The 15,000-nt window shown below is 36.5% G+C and overlaps 1 long non-coding RNA gene across 1 annotated transcript in view; it reads left to right on the top strand.

Moving 5' to 3' along the window:
* LOC308690027 overlaps positions 1-15,000 on the top strand; it is a 20,485-nt gene that overhangs the window by 5,458 nt on the left and 27 nt on the right. Inside the window, exons 3-5 of the long non-coding RNA XR_014030111.1 lie at positions 1,348-1,424; positions 9,523-9,556; positions 11,292-15,000. The exon at positions 11,292-15,000 is cut by the window's right edge and continues 27 nt beyond it. This is a non-coding gene — a long non-coding RNA (uncharacterized lncRNA). The remainder of the gene's footprint in view (positions 1-1,347; positions 1,425-9,522; positions 9,557-11,291) is intronic.

Below are 15,000 nucleotides of genomic sequence, written 5' to 3'. Positions count from 1 at the left end.
GTCCAGATGCTAGTTCAGTCCATCGGTGCGTTTATAACAATAAAGACAAAAATAGTTGACCTTTGTGCTGAATGTCAACAAGTAGAAGTACATTACGAGTAACGAATGCTAGCAGCAAAACAGATTTCATCCAGAGTCAGTCAATGTTGGCCATAACTATTGATATTTTATTCAATATCAATAGTAGTTCATTTTACCTAATATTTTTATTTAGGAATTAGTCACAAGTCATCCAATATCTTACTAATTAAAGAGGTTGACCAGTTTTTATAAATATTTTTTATCAATAATTTATTTATTTATTTTTAGCAGAGATGCTATAAAAAAGAATTATCGTTTAATTAGCATTATGTGCTTTACAGTGTTGTTATTAAGTAAAACTAAAAGTATTAATTAACCATTTTCAGTAATTGAAATGAAATGAAATAAAAAATTAAATGTAATAAAATACATGAAAAACTTAAAGTTGAAAAATGTTAACAAAAAAAAAAATTCTTTTGGCAACTAACTCAAACTAGTTTAAGTTTTATTACTAACACTAAAACTGGAATTAAAATAAATGAAAGCTAAATAGAAATATTAAACAAAAACTAATAAAAATGCAAACGAAAAAGCTAATTCTAAATATTAATAATTATAACAGTATAAAAATAATGCTAAAGTAAAACTGGTGCTTAATCTGTTAGATATTGCAAGGTGTGTCGAGTTGAAAATAGGCTTATTTTAAGTTATAACTAGACATATATATTTATTAATGATCTTAAAGCTATTTTGACTAAAAGCAAAGGTTTGTCTTGAGGTCTCTGCATTATTGTTTTTGAAGGCAAAAGCAGTCTGATGTGCGAAGCGTGGTCAGAAGCATCTGATCAGGTCACATGACTAGTTGTTCATGCAACCCAGAAGAAAATTAATTTTGTAGTTTTCCGAATCCCTGGATACACACAGCATATTTCTGACAAGCATCTTTGTTCCGGTGTAGAGGAGAGCGTTCATCCGTCCTCCAAGTTTCAGGCATTAGGAAGCAAAATTATTCATGTCTGTGTGAGACAGACTCATCAGAGAGCAGAGCAAGTCTCAACGGGAGCCAATCACAGCGTGTGTGTGTGTGTGTGTGTTTCCACTGACTGTCCAGTGAGTTTGAGAAGTGGACTCGTCTGAGGTCATGCAGTAATGAATTCACGGATCTTAATTGCAGCACAGATCTGTAATTCAGAGCAGTGACATTAAGCATCAGGTTTTCGAGCTAAAGGGAAATTAGTGTGTGTGTGTGTGGGACGCTGAAGTTTAAGCTAAAGCTGCTTCTACAATCTCTCACCCTTTAATCAAAGCTTAACCCTGTGTTAGCAGAAATACACCTGGAAGATTACCAGCATTCCCATTCCCATTCATCAAGCCCCATCTCGACTCATGCCCGCGCAAATCTGGTAAGCATCTACAGTAATATAATGAAATATATGTTGTATGTGCATGCATTACTTTAACACTGTAAAGCCAATGAAATAATAGTCTGAAAATCATTTTTTGAGGTGAAACAGTTGATTGAACATTTAGACAAAGTTTGCATAAACGTACAAAGTATTTAAACTTAGTATTTAAAATTTGTGCCAAGAACGTTTCTTGGCATTAGAATCCAGCAGGAACACTTTAACTTGTTTCATTACCTGATGAATCAATTAATCTCTTGAATGAACGATTCAATGACTCACTCATAAAGACTTCACTTGTTTCATTACTGGATGAATCAGTTTTTTTTTTACGAATCTCTTGTATTAATTATTCAAAGACTCACTCATAAAGGTTTCTCATTTAATTTTTGGATGAATCAGTGATTTTCAACGAATCTCTTGAATGAATGATTCAATGACTCACTCTTAGAAATTTCATTTGTTTCATTTCTGGATAAATCAGCATTTTTCAACGAATCTCTTGAATGAATGATTTAATGACTCACTCAAAAGGCTTCACTTGTTTCATTACTGGATGAATCAGTTTTTTTTAAACGACTCTCTTGTATTAATTATTCAAAGACTCTCTCGTAAAGATTTCTCTTTTAATTTCTGGATGAATCAGTGATTTTCAACGAATCTCTTGAATGATTCAATGACTCACTCTTAGAAATTTCATTTACCGTAAAACTTCAAATAATAGCCGAGTCCCAAATAGACGCCTGTCTCTTTTAAACGCCCGGTGTGACGACAGGTTTGGGTAAATAAACGCCGGTCTCAAATAGAGGCCTGGTCGGTTTTTTTGTTTCGGTTTGTATTTAATCTTCTAAAACCTGTCAGATCATCTTTTTAAACCAGTTCTATGGTGCAGATTGCGCACGCAAGAGAGCCGTGCGCATCTGGGCGGGAGCTGTTAGTGCAAGCAAGGCGGAGAGGGAGAAGTGGACGGGAGCGCCGAGGAGGAATTCGCCAATGAACTTGTAGTTGAGGTGTATCGCGGTGAAGATGATAGTAATGAATGTTTGCTTTATGCTGCCAATAATCTCGCACACAAGACGAGAAGCGCCACGCTGCGTCAATGACAACTCGAGGTATTATGATATTATCTATTTATTCAGTTAACGGACGCTCTGAGGTAAAGTGTTCAGACTGCAGACTTAGCAACGATTGTATTTAATTGTACAGTACAATCATAACATAGTACAGTACAGACATTATATTAACTCCATAATGTCCTTAAACATAAAAAATATTGCTGGCCATAAACTGAGCAAGTGCGCGACCGGTGTGTGATATCGTTACCTCGAGTTGTCCTAGACGTGACACAACGCAATATAATGTAATTCTTACATAACTGATTTGTTAAACACATTCGAATTAGACATAAAACGTAATATAATGTGGTAAACTCTTACTGTCATGCTTTCTGTCTGTCAGCCTAAATTCTATGGATATGCTACACTCAATGAACAACATCAACACTGAATTAAAGGCCTGTCTCTTATAGACGCCTGTCTCAAATACAAGCCGGTGCAGTTCGGCGATTTGGGAAAATAAAAGCCCGGGCTATTATTTGAAGTTTTACGGTATTTCATTACTGGATGAATCAGCGTTTTTCGACGAATCTCTTGAATGATTCAATGACACACTTTTTATCCATCACTTGTCTCCACCTAATGGTGTAACGATGGTACTGATACAATCTTTACTTGAAGTTACTTTCAAAAGGTGATTTGCTCTATTTTGATCACTACTGTAGACATCAGTGTTTATATCCGAAATATAAACTTTTATCCCAGTATTTTTGTGATAATTTGAATTGTTATAACACAGATATAATGATACTGTGTGGTTGAAAAGACTGTTAGTAAAGATTAAACAAGATTAAACGAGATTAAACAAACCCTACAAACACACGAGATCTGAATGAAAAACACCTGCTTCTGTGGCTGTCGCTGGGAATCGTGTCATGTGATCTCGTTCAGGTCTCAGTGCTCGTTCGTCGAGAGCCGTGGGGATCGTGAATTGTGAATTGTTTGTTAATGCACAGGCTTCCATCCGTCTCTCTGATCATCTGTGCCGTCGTCGTCTTTCTCTCCGAAACAAAGTGTCTCTTCTCTCTCTCTCTCTCTCTCTCTCTCTCTCTCTCTCTCTCTCTCTCTCTCTCTCTCTCTCTCTCTCTCTCTCTGTCCTCTTGTCTCTCTCTCTCTCTCTCTCTCTCTCTCTCTCTCTATGTCCTCTTGTCTCTCTCTCTCTCTCTTTTTTTTCTCTCTCAAATGCAAATTCAAATGAGCTTTATTGGCATGACTTGTACAGTATTGCCAAAGAATTGGCCATTACATAAATGGACATTACATACACAAATAATCAATAAATTCAATAAATCAATCAGTAAACAAATGTATGAATACATTTATATAAACAAGAAAAAAAACCACCTTTGTACATTAGTACCAACATTCAGACGAGATGAGGATGATTCTGACTTTAGTTTTGTCCACTGGCTGACTCTCGTAGTTTGGGGCAGGCTGTCACATATTTTGCTGCCGTTGTGATTGAGCTGGAGTCCTCACCCAAAATATGATTTAATTTTTCTGAATTTGGTAGTGCCATAAAATTTGGTTCTAGTTGTTGGAATCTAGTGAAATAGTCTGATCTAAAGCTGTGATAGTGATCACAGTGTATCAGGAAGTGAAGTATTTCTCTCTCTCTCTCTCTGTCCTCTTGTCTCTCTCTCTCGGTCCTCTTGTCTCTCTCTCTCTCTCTGTCCTCTTGTCTCTCTCTCTCGGTCCTCTTGTCTCTCTCTCTCTCTCTGTCCTCTTGTCTCTCTCTCTCTGTCCTCTTGTCTCTCTCTCTCTGTCCTCTTGTCTCTCTCTCTCTGTCCTCTTGTCTCTCTCTCTCGGTCCTCTTGTCTCTCTCTCTCTGTCCTCTTGTCTCTCTCTCTCGGTCCTCTTGTCTCTCTCTCTCTCTCTGTCCTCTTGTCTCTCTCTCTCGGTCCTCTTGTCTCTCTCTCTCTCTGTCCTCTTGTCTCTCTCTCTCTGTCCTCTTGTCTCTCTCTCTCTCTCTGTCCTCTTGTCTCTCTCTCTCGGTCCTCTTGTCTCTCTCTCTCTCTGTCCTCTTGTCTCTCTCTCTCTGTCCTCTTGTCTCTCTCTCTCTCTCTGTCCTCTTGTCTCTCTCTCTCGGTCCTCTTCTCTCTCTCTCTCTCCCTCGGTCCTCTTGTCTCTCTCTCTCTCTCGGTCCTCTTCTCTCTCTCTCTCTCCCTCGGTCCTCTTGTCTCTCTCTCTCTCTCGGTCCTCTTCTCTCTCTCTCTCTCCCTCGGTCCTCTTGTCTCTCTCTCTCTCTCGGTCCTCTTGTCTCTCTCTCTCTCTCTCGGTCCTCTTGTCTCTCTCTCTCTCTCGGTCCTCTTGTCTCTCTCTCTCTCTCTCGGTCCTCTTGTCTCTCTCAATTCAATTCAATTCAAAATTGCTTTATTGGCATGACTGTACATATTACAATATTGCCAAAGCTTGGAACACATAGAATAATTATAAAGTATAAAATTATAAAGTACAAAATAATAAAATATTATAATTTAACTTAAATCGAAATGTACAACTTAAATTAATTGTACAAATTAACAGTGTAACAAATTATAATATCTGTGAACATTTGTCTCTCTCTCTCTCTCTCTCTCTCTCTCTCTCTTTCTCTCGGTCCTCTTGTCTGTCTCTCTCTCTCTCTCTCTCTCTCTCTCTCTCTTTCTCTCGGTCCTCTTGTTTGTCTCTCTCTCTCTCTCTCTCTCTCTCTCTCTCTCGGTCCTCTTGTCTGTCTGTCTCTCTCTCTCTCTCTCTCAATTTTTAATTTTTTTTTTTTCCAATTTCAGGTTGCTTTATTGGCATGACAAAAAAAAATGCATCTGTGTTGCCAAAGCATAAGAACAAATATAAACAACAACAAGGAGTTAATACATCTGATATAGTAATACAAGTAAACAGGATAATTATGATGTAGATGCAGATACTAAACACGTTCTGTGCATGTCCCTCAAAGGGTACATTGAAACAATAATATATATATATATATATATACATAAACATAAGAGAATACAGACAAACAAGATAATAATAAAAAAATATATATATACATATATATAATACATAACTTGTATAAATACCTCTTATACAATTTTCTATTTATTTAGCCTTGTATTGTGGCAGGAGAAGACATATTTAGCCATGCCGTGCTTTTATCTTCCCCTAATAAAAAAGGAAGCTTTTTGTCCTCAGTGTAGGTAGTGAAGCCTGGTATATGTTTTTCAAATTTTTGGAAATATTTGTTTCTTAAGTCTTCATATTTGGGACATGTACATAGGAAATGTAATTCTGTTTCGATACCCTGGTGGCAGTGTGTACAGACACGTTCCTCTCTTGGTCTCCACACTTTTAAATGTTTTAAATGTTAAATTAATAAACATAAAATATTATATATATATATAATATATAAACTATAATTAAAAAGAAATGTTAAGCTATTGAAGACATTTTTCACTGAGCTTGTTGCAATGCATTCTGGGATCGCCTAATACATGAGACATGAAGCCTTTATTGATAGTCTATATCAATGACCAATAGATGCTTTACCCTTCATCACAGACACTTTTCCATATTAATGAGCAAGTAAATATGAGGGAACGTCACACTAGTGAAGTCATCAGTTCACCAATCATGAGATATTGTGTAATCAATAACCCATGTGACTCACTTCAATTTGTGTGCCAGTGTTATTACAGTCTTATTAATATTTTGAATTATTTGAATTATTGTTTCATTTTTAGTAATTTTAATACATGCTTTGTGATTTTATTAGTTTTTTTATGTTTTTTTATATTTTTTTTTATTTCATTTTTTTTAATTTCATTTATTTTTAGTATAGTTTTAGTTTTAAATGTATAATGTTAGTGCTTCAACTCAAACTTGTTTCTGTTTAATGCCAATACAGCGTTTTTTATTTTTTTTCTGTAGTTTATTTTTCAACTAATATTTATATTTTGTTATTGCCGCTTGATTTCAATGAACAGAAATGTTTTACTAGCTTTAGTTAACGGTAATAGCTCTGTTATACTGTATATAGTGTGTAGTGTGCAGTAAACAGTATGTTAGGTGAGATAGACACAATATAATTATGAGTATAAAATAACAATGTATAAAGAATAATATAACAAGGTTTTCCTCGTGTCTCATGATGTTTGTGGTCGACCTCTCAGAATCAATAAACCCTGAACTAAACCACACCGAACCCAACCCAAGAACTCCAATCCCACAATGCATGAACTCCTTCATTTATCTCTCGCTCGCTTTCTGTGTGTGTGTGTGTGTGTGTGTGTGTGTGTATGTGTGTGTGTGTGTGTGTGTGTGTGTGTGTGTGTGTGTGTGTGTCTGTAATCCTCTCTGCAGATTCACCAGGTCACTGATCTCAGAGCAGTCTGGATTTAAAATGCTTTTGTTACTGTTCAAATCTGAGTCAAATCCCCTTACACACACACACACACACACACACACACACACACACACTCACACACATAGTCACACTCATAGTCACACTCGGGCACACACACACACACACAGTCACACTCGGGCGCGCACACACACACACACACTCAGTCACACTCGCACACACACTCGCACACACACTCACACTCGCACACACACACACACACACACACACACACACACACACACACACACACACACACACACACACACACACACACACACACTCGCAGTCAGTCACACACACACACACACACACACACACACACACACACACACACTCATAGTCACACTCACGCACACACACACATATATGCACAGTCACACTCGCGCACACACACACACACACACACACACACACACACTCACAGTCACACTCGGACGCGCACACACACACACACACATACACACACACACAGTCACACTCGCACACGCACACACACACAGTTACACTCGCACACACACTCACAGTCACACAAACACACATACACAGTCACACTCGCACACACATACAGACTCACTCACGCACACACACACACACACACACACACACACACACACACACACACACACACACACACACACACACACACACTCAAAGTCACACAAACACACACACACATACACAGTCATACTGGCACACACATACATACTCACTCGCGCACACACACACACACACACACTAACCCGACCCCTAAACATATCCATCTCACACACATACACACACACACACATTATATCTCAGTTTATACTCTCGTACGCCTCCACATAATTTATCAATTAAATTATTAGAATCATTAATTTATTTACAAAATGGAATGCCAAAAACATAACAAAAAGTATATTAACCCATTGTAAGAACCCATTGCAAGTTTTTTACAATTTGAGATTTTAAACATCAGAGTAATAAAATATGATTGTGATAAATGACTATGTTTATTACGGAGAACTGCGAATAATCACATAAAATAGGAATAATAATTAATACATGTACAAAATGACATGCCAAAAATAATCTAAGAAATATGTCACTAACAAAATATATGAAACAATATTTCAAGAAAAAGTTTCAAAAGGTTTTCTAACTTCATAAGTACATTATTCAGTGTTCAGTGTTATTATCATATTGTGTATGAGCCATAATTTAAAATACTTCAGATATTCCTTCTCTAGAAAAGGATAAAAGTGTGTCCGATGAAAACCCAGAGATTATTCACACAGTGGTTTATCAGCAGAGCTTCTCTTTATCTGTTCGACACAGAGAGTCGCAGACGGAATATTGTTTATGTTATAATATCCTGAGAGAGATGAGCCGAGGGCGCTTTACAAAATATGTTTCAACATGATGTCATTAGTATTCATAGGTATCGCTCTGTGCGTTTAGTTCTCGCACACGTTCACGCCGTACAACATTTTACATCAGTTTAGATCATCTAATTTATAATAAATGAGATTAATTAAATATATTTAGCCGGATTCCTTTGGCATCATCAAGGTTTCATCCTTTTTTCCGTATGAATCTAAACCATAAACGAGGGATTTCTCCCAATTTATTAAGCGTTAATGATAATTAAATTTCGCCCATAAACTGCAAATTACTTTTTATATTGAATTTCCCTTCTGGGATTTTCTGAGACCGTAAGTGGATATTGTGAAGATACAGATTTACTAAAGCAAAAAAAAAAAAAAAAAAAAAAAAAATATATATATATATATATATATATATATATATATATATATATAAATATTTTATTTCATTTAAAATTAATTTCAAGTAATAAAAATGTTTTTATGTCTTTAGTAAAAATAAATTAATTAATTCATTCATTAATTAATACTTTTATTCTGCAAGGACTCATTAAACTGATCAAAAGTGACAGTAAAGACATTTATGATGTTACAAAAGATTAAAAAAAAAATTGTGACATTTATTTTAATATTTTATTTCATTTAAAATTGATTTCAAGTAATAAAAATGTCTTTAGTAAAAATAAATAGATTAATTAATTAATTAATTAATACTTTTATTCTGCAAGGACTCATTAAACTGATCAGAAGTGACAGTAAAGACATTTATGATGTTACAAAAGATTCAAATCAAACTTTCTATTCTTCAAATAAATAAAATGCATCACAGTTTCCACAAAAATATGTAAAAAAAAAAAATGAAACAGTGTTCAACACTGATGATAATCATAAGTGTTTCTCGAGCATCAAATCATCATATTAGAGTGATTTCTGAAGGATCATGTGACACTGAAGACTGGAGTAATGATGCTGAACATTCAGATTTCCATCACAGGAATAAATTACACTTTACTATATATTCACATAGAAAACAGATATTTTAAATTCTAATAATATTTCACTATTTTACTGTATTTTTGATCAAATAAACGCAGTTTTAATGAGCAGAAGAGACTTAAACTAAAGAAAAATCTCTGTAATGAATCTCTTTACAGTATACTATCTTTCGACCGTTAGTGTGCATGAATCGAATCCTCGCTGACCTCTTTGACTCTGTTTGCTACTTGTCTGCTTTCAATCAGGTCCAGTGTCTGGTGGCCACAGACGTGGATAAAGGTAACAATGCATGTCTTATATTTAACACACACACACGTCTCACACTTGGTGCAAACGTGTGTTTCTCTGGTTTCCTACTAAAAGTGGATGTGTCCTTATCAGTGTGTGTGTGTGTGTGTGTGTGTGTGTGTGTGTGTGTGTGTGTGTGTGTGTGTGTGTGTGTGTGTGTGACACTTGTCTTTCTCATGTTTCCATTTAAAGCCCGTCCTCTGTATCACCTCACACTTTCTCAAACACACACTCCTCGACTCTTGGGTAAAACAGTCCAGATAGCAGAGCAGGGTCTTATCAGACAGAGATGAGTGTTAATGGAGTGAAGGTCAGAGAAGTTATGAGACACACACACACACAATGCCAAGCTGAAGCTCAAGAGTCCTTCAGCAGTGAACACACACACACACACACACACACACACACACACACACACGAGCTGAGACAGTGAGTATAAAAACGCCCTCCTTCATCCTTTCGGCTTTATTCTTTTACAGTCACATTCTTATCACTGGGACTCACACACACTGCATGCACACTACATACACACAATAATATTGACTATGTTTTATTTGCTGTATTCTCATATTTTCTGCTATTTATTTACTTTATTCTCATATTTTATGCACTTCATTTACTTTATTCTCAAGTTTTATGCACTTTACTGTCTACCATTATTTTATGCATTTTATTCACTAGATTCTCACATTTTATGCACTTTTTATTTACAGTATTCCCATATTTTGTGCCATTTATTTACTTTATTCTCATGTTTTATGCACTTGTTTTACTGTCTTATTTTATTTTCTGCATTTTATTCACTATATTCTCATATTTTCTGCACTTAATTTACTGTATTCTCATATTTACTGCACTTTATTTACTGTCTTTTTATTTTTTGCACTTTATTCACTATATTCTCATATTTTATACACTTTTTATTTACTGTATTCTCATATTTTATGCCATTTACTGTATTCTGATAATTTATGCACTTTATTTGCTGTATTCTCATGTTTTATGCACTTTTTTACTGTCTGCCTTTATTTTCTGCATTTTATTCACTATATTCTCATATTTTATGCACTTTTTATTTGCTGTATTCTCTTATTTACTACACTTTATTTACTGTCTTCTTTTATTTTCTGCATTTTATTCACTATATTCTCATATTTACTGCACTTTATTCACTATATCCTTATATTTTCTGCACTTTATTTTCTGTATTCTCACATTTCCTGGGCTTTTATTTTCTGCATTTTATTTACCATAATCTCATTTCCTGCTCTTTATTTTCTCGCTGATATACTTCGGATGTTCAGCCTCCTCATATTGCGATTCTCAGTCGTGTCTCGTATCTTTCTGTATCTTTCTCCGTGATTTATTCTCCATTTCCACTCGCAGGACTGCAGCTATATGTACACATAGATGAATTTCCCTATACATTTCTAAACCCAAATGAAATCAAATGATGTATCAAATGTCGAGTGTTTCACGGTCTGTGTCTCCGCAGTCTGTACCCATCGGCTCATTTCTCTTTCCCTTTGTTACACGTGGAGAGAATAAATTCAGTTCTCCCTCCCTTTCAAAGACACACAACAGTGTTTTTCTGTCATTCACCAGAGATGAACTAGTTCTGTTGTAGAAATACTACTATAAAAACACATGTGTATGCATGAGGTGTGTGAGTGTGTGTGAGAGAGAGAGATACACTGTGCCTGATATTGTAGGTTTGTGTTTTCAGCAGAAAATGAAGGTGACAGCAGAAAATAACCCAGATTCAGAGGCAGAGATAAAGACACAGAGCGACATCACGGACGGAGGAGAAAACAGGAGCGCAGGAGTGTGAAATCTTTCAGAGTCACGTTAGCACCATATAACACACACTTTGAAGTCCAGGACGGTTATTCACTGTATTCTCATTTTCTTGACTTTATTTACTATATCATTATACTTTCTTCATATTAAAATTAGTATTAATTGCCAATGGGTTTAGAAAAATAATATTTTTCTCCCTTTGAATTGTTTATTTTTATGACCCATTGCCAGATATGAATTCGTCTTGAGCATGAAGTCACTTAATTTTTATACATTTAAAAAAAAAACTTGCTTCTCCAATAAATGTATCTTAGATTTAATAATGATTAGATATTTGTGCTGGAAAACAGGAAGAACACACACATTTTTTTGCATTGTATTTGATGCATATATTTTATTTGCAACTGAGCACCAGAAACCATATTGTTTTGCTTTGAGTCAGTTTTACTCATCATGTAATTGTTTAGTTCAGAGAGAGTGCGCCGCTAACTGTGTTTCTTTTAGACGCCTGTAATTGATCACCTCTAATCAGGGATCCTGATTAATTACCAATTAGGCAAACCAGGATTGTTTATATTGTGTGTCATTTAAACAGAGCACCAGTTAAATACACACACACTGGAAAAACAGATCTTGAACAAATACTGCCGTCCTCTCACACACACTGCAGCTCGGCTAGTGATCTGCTTATATAAGCGAAAGTGTTCATTTTTGGATGGTAGGCCTCATTTTGCTTCTCTTCCCAGTCTGTCAGTAACGCTCTGTTTACTTCCTGTCTCTATGAAGCCCCTCCTTCTGAAAGCACACTGTGCTCTGATTGGTCGGCTGGATCAGTGTGTTGTGATTGGTCGAGCGCTTCGAGTGTGTTTGGGAAATGTCCCGCCCCTTACCATAACCGCCAGTTTCAACCATAGACTGTAAAGAAATATGTTCGTAGTGTGTGTGACGTCACCCGTAGTGTTTCTGAAGAGCATTTTTGAAGCCCAAAGTGGGCGGAGCCGGCCGTCGCCATCATGGCAGCGTCACTCCCAGATAAACGACAATGTGGTGACGTGACGCTAACAGACAGCAGACAAACGGCTAGTAGTGACATCAGCGGCAATCCACCTGTCACTCAAGTGGCCACGCCCTTAATTATGCACAACTTTAAGGATTAATATAATTTAAACGGGTGAGTTATAAAAAAATTCACCCCCCTCACAGTCGTCATGAAGGGCAGAATTAGCTATATAGACCAAAAACTTTTTGCACCAGGCTGTAAACATATTTGTTTCTGCTGTAAAGTTGGGCATTTTAACATGGGGAATTATGGGATTGACTCTCTTCTGGAGCCGGTCTCTAGTGGCCAGTTGATGAATTGCAGTTTTTTTCAGTGTTGGATTCAAGAGAGAGAGGAAGGTTTCCGCTTGGTTTCAACACACTGCTAACTAACTCAACCAGGCCCCGCCCCTTTATTCTGCGCATTAATTATTTAAATGAGGAATATTGTGACGTGTTCGTTCCAGGCAGAAACTCAAGACTACAATGGAGGCGTTTCAGGAGTTCAGAAACACTGACACTAATATAGAGAAGAACTCTAGCAACATTACACACTAAAGAAAGATGACCATGGGAAAATCTAAACCTGGTAATTGATTATTTCCAGCAGCTCTTGCTATTTTTGCAGTGCATCATTCTCGCAGTAAACGTTCTCATTCTTGTTCGTTCTCCCGTACAGATGGTGGTGCTTAAGAGCATCCGGCATCCGTTCTAACACACACGTCTCGCTCGTGTCTCGTGTCTCGCGCTGACCCGTAATCTGCTCTCACACCCCACAGAGTTTCTGTGTTGTTCTCGACATGTTGAGCCAGCAGATTTTTTCTGCTGGAGGACGTAATTAATGATCTCATTAGAGGGACTTGTTAGCAAGGACAGCAGCTTTGAGTCCACATACGCTCGTTAGTAAAGCGCTTTCATAATTGCTGCCGTTAGAACAAACAAAAAAACATCAGGGGTTACAGAGCCTTTATTAATCCTGAATCTGATTCATAAAACATTCTTAAAGTGGCCCTTTTATGCTTTTTTGCATATAACCCTAACCCTAACCCTAGTGTGTAATATGGCTAAATGTGAATATAAAAGGCCTGCAACGTTTCAAAGATCAAACTTTCTCACTGAAACTACAGGTTTGTAACTAATTTGCATAATGCCCACCTCTGGTCTTGATTGGCTGAACAGCGTCTCTTAGCCCCGCCCTCAAACACTGTAGTGTATCTGAGACTGGAAGAGTTTGGCTCGTGTTGTTCGTGTGGAGAAGACGCTGTTTTCTGAGATTGATATGGTAAAACCCACGCCATCGTCACTGTTCGTATCACTGAGATCAAGAGCTGAGATTCAGATATGATAATGAGCATTTGCTTTCTGACCAATCAGAGCAGAGCAGCTCTCAGAGAGGCGGAGCTTATAGAGACTGAATCTGAAAAGAGATGATGTTGTGATGTGTATTATGAGAAAATGTGTGTTTTTTGATCCTGGATGCATTTAAACCTGTTAAAGGAGAAACCAAAACAACATTGGGAACCTTTAAAATAGCATAATAGAAGCACTTTAAGAATAAAACTATTTTATTTTTTTTTTTTCCAAAAAAAAACTTCTTAATAATATTTTTTTTCCTAAGACAAAACTTAAGAAGAATTCAAATTCTTTTCTTAAAAATAAGGGTAAATTACCCATTAAAGTCAGCATAACCTCCACCGTGTCTTAAATCCACAAAGGTAAGATGTTTAATGCATTTATTGGGTTGTTTCACGCAGGGTTATTCACGTAAACCAAAACTATTAAAAAACATTGCAGTTAATCTAAATAAAGCTGAAATAAAATAGTTAGCAGATATTGGCATCATTCGGACTGCATCTTTCAGCATTGACGGCTCTTCAGAAGTGATGCAATAGTTATTTTTTTGCCAGCAACATTTAAATTGCAAATATTTTATGTAATAGTAGATGTTTTACGAGTGATTGATTGTTTTTTTTCTTATGTCAGACGTCTGTCGCACCATTGAGGACTGTGTTTTTCTGAGCTTAGCATTAGTGCCAGTGCTTTCATACAGACGTCTGGAGTTATAATGAAGAGTTTATCGCTCTTGGACGAATGCTGAATGAATTCTGTTCCTCCTGTCACTAGGAGAACAATAAGTCTTTAATGCGGCCCATATTTCATGGTGTGTGTTTATTCCAGAGGTGTGTGTGAGGGTCAGAGACGCTCTCGGTGAGCTTGTCTCTCAGCTCCAGTGTTTATGGAGCTCATACACCATTAATCATTTTTCAGCTAAATAATGGTGTCATGCCATAATCCATCATGCACACTGAGAGCGCTGAGCATTATAGGATGTAATTACACTTAAGAGTGTGTGTTTGATGATATGTGTGTGTGTGTGTGCCTCATATTTTAACAACACACTCGTGTCAGGATTCGTTTCGATAAACAACACTGGTCTCATGATACTTTGAACCAGGGTTTTTATAGTTAACTAAAACTGAAACTAAAGCCAGAATATTTTTGACATTAACTGAAATAAAAATATCCTGCTGGACTCTGAATGATTGCATATGTTCCTGATTTAACATGATTAAACCCAAAATTACAGCAACGGCAAA

The sequence above is a fragment of the Scardinius erythrophthalmus genome (genome assembly GCF_964197995.2).
Source record: "Scardinius erythrophthalmus genome assembly, chromosome: 4".
Taxonomy (NCBI): Eukaryota; Metazoa; Chordata; class Actinopteri; order Cypriniformes; family Leuciscidae; genus Scardinius; species Scardinius erythrophthalmus.
The sequence above is the reverse complement of the archived record's forward strand: the minus strand, read 5'-3'. Positions and strand labels throughout refer to the sequence as shown.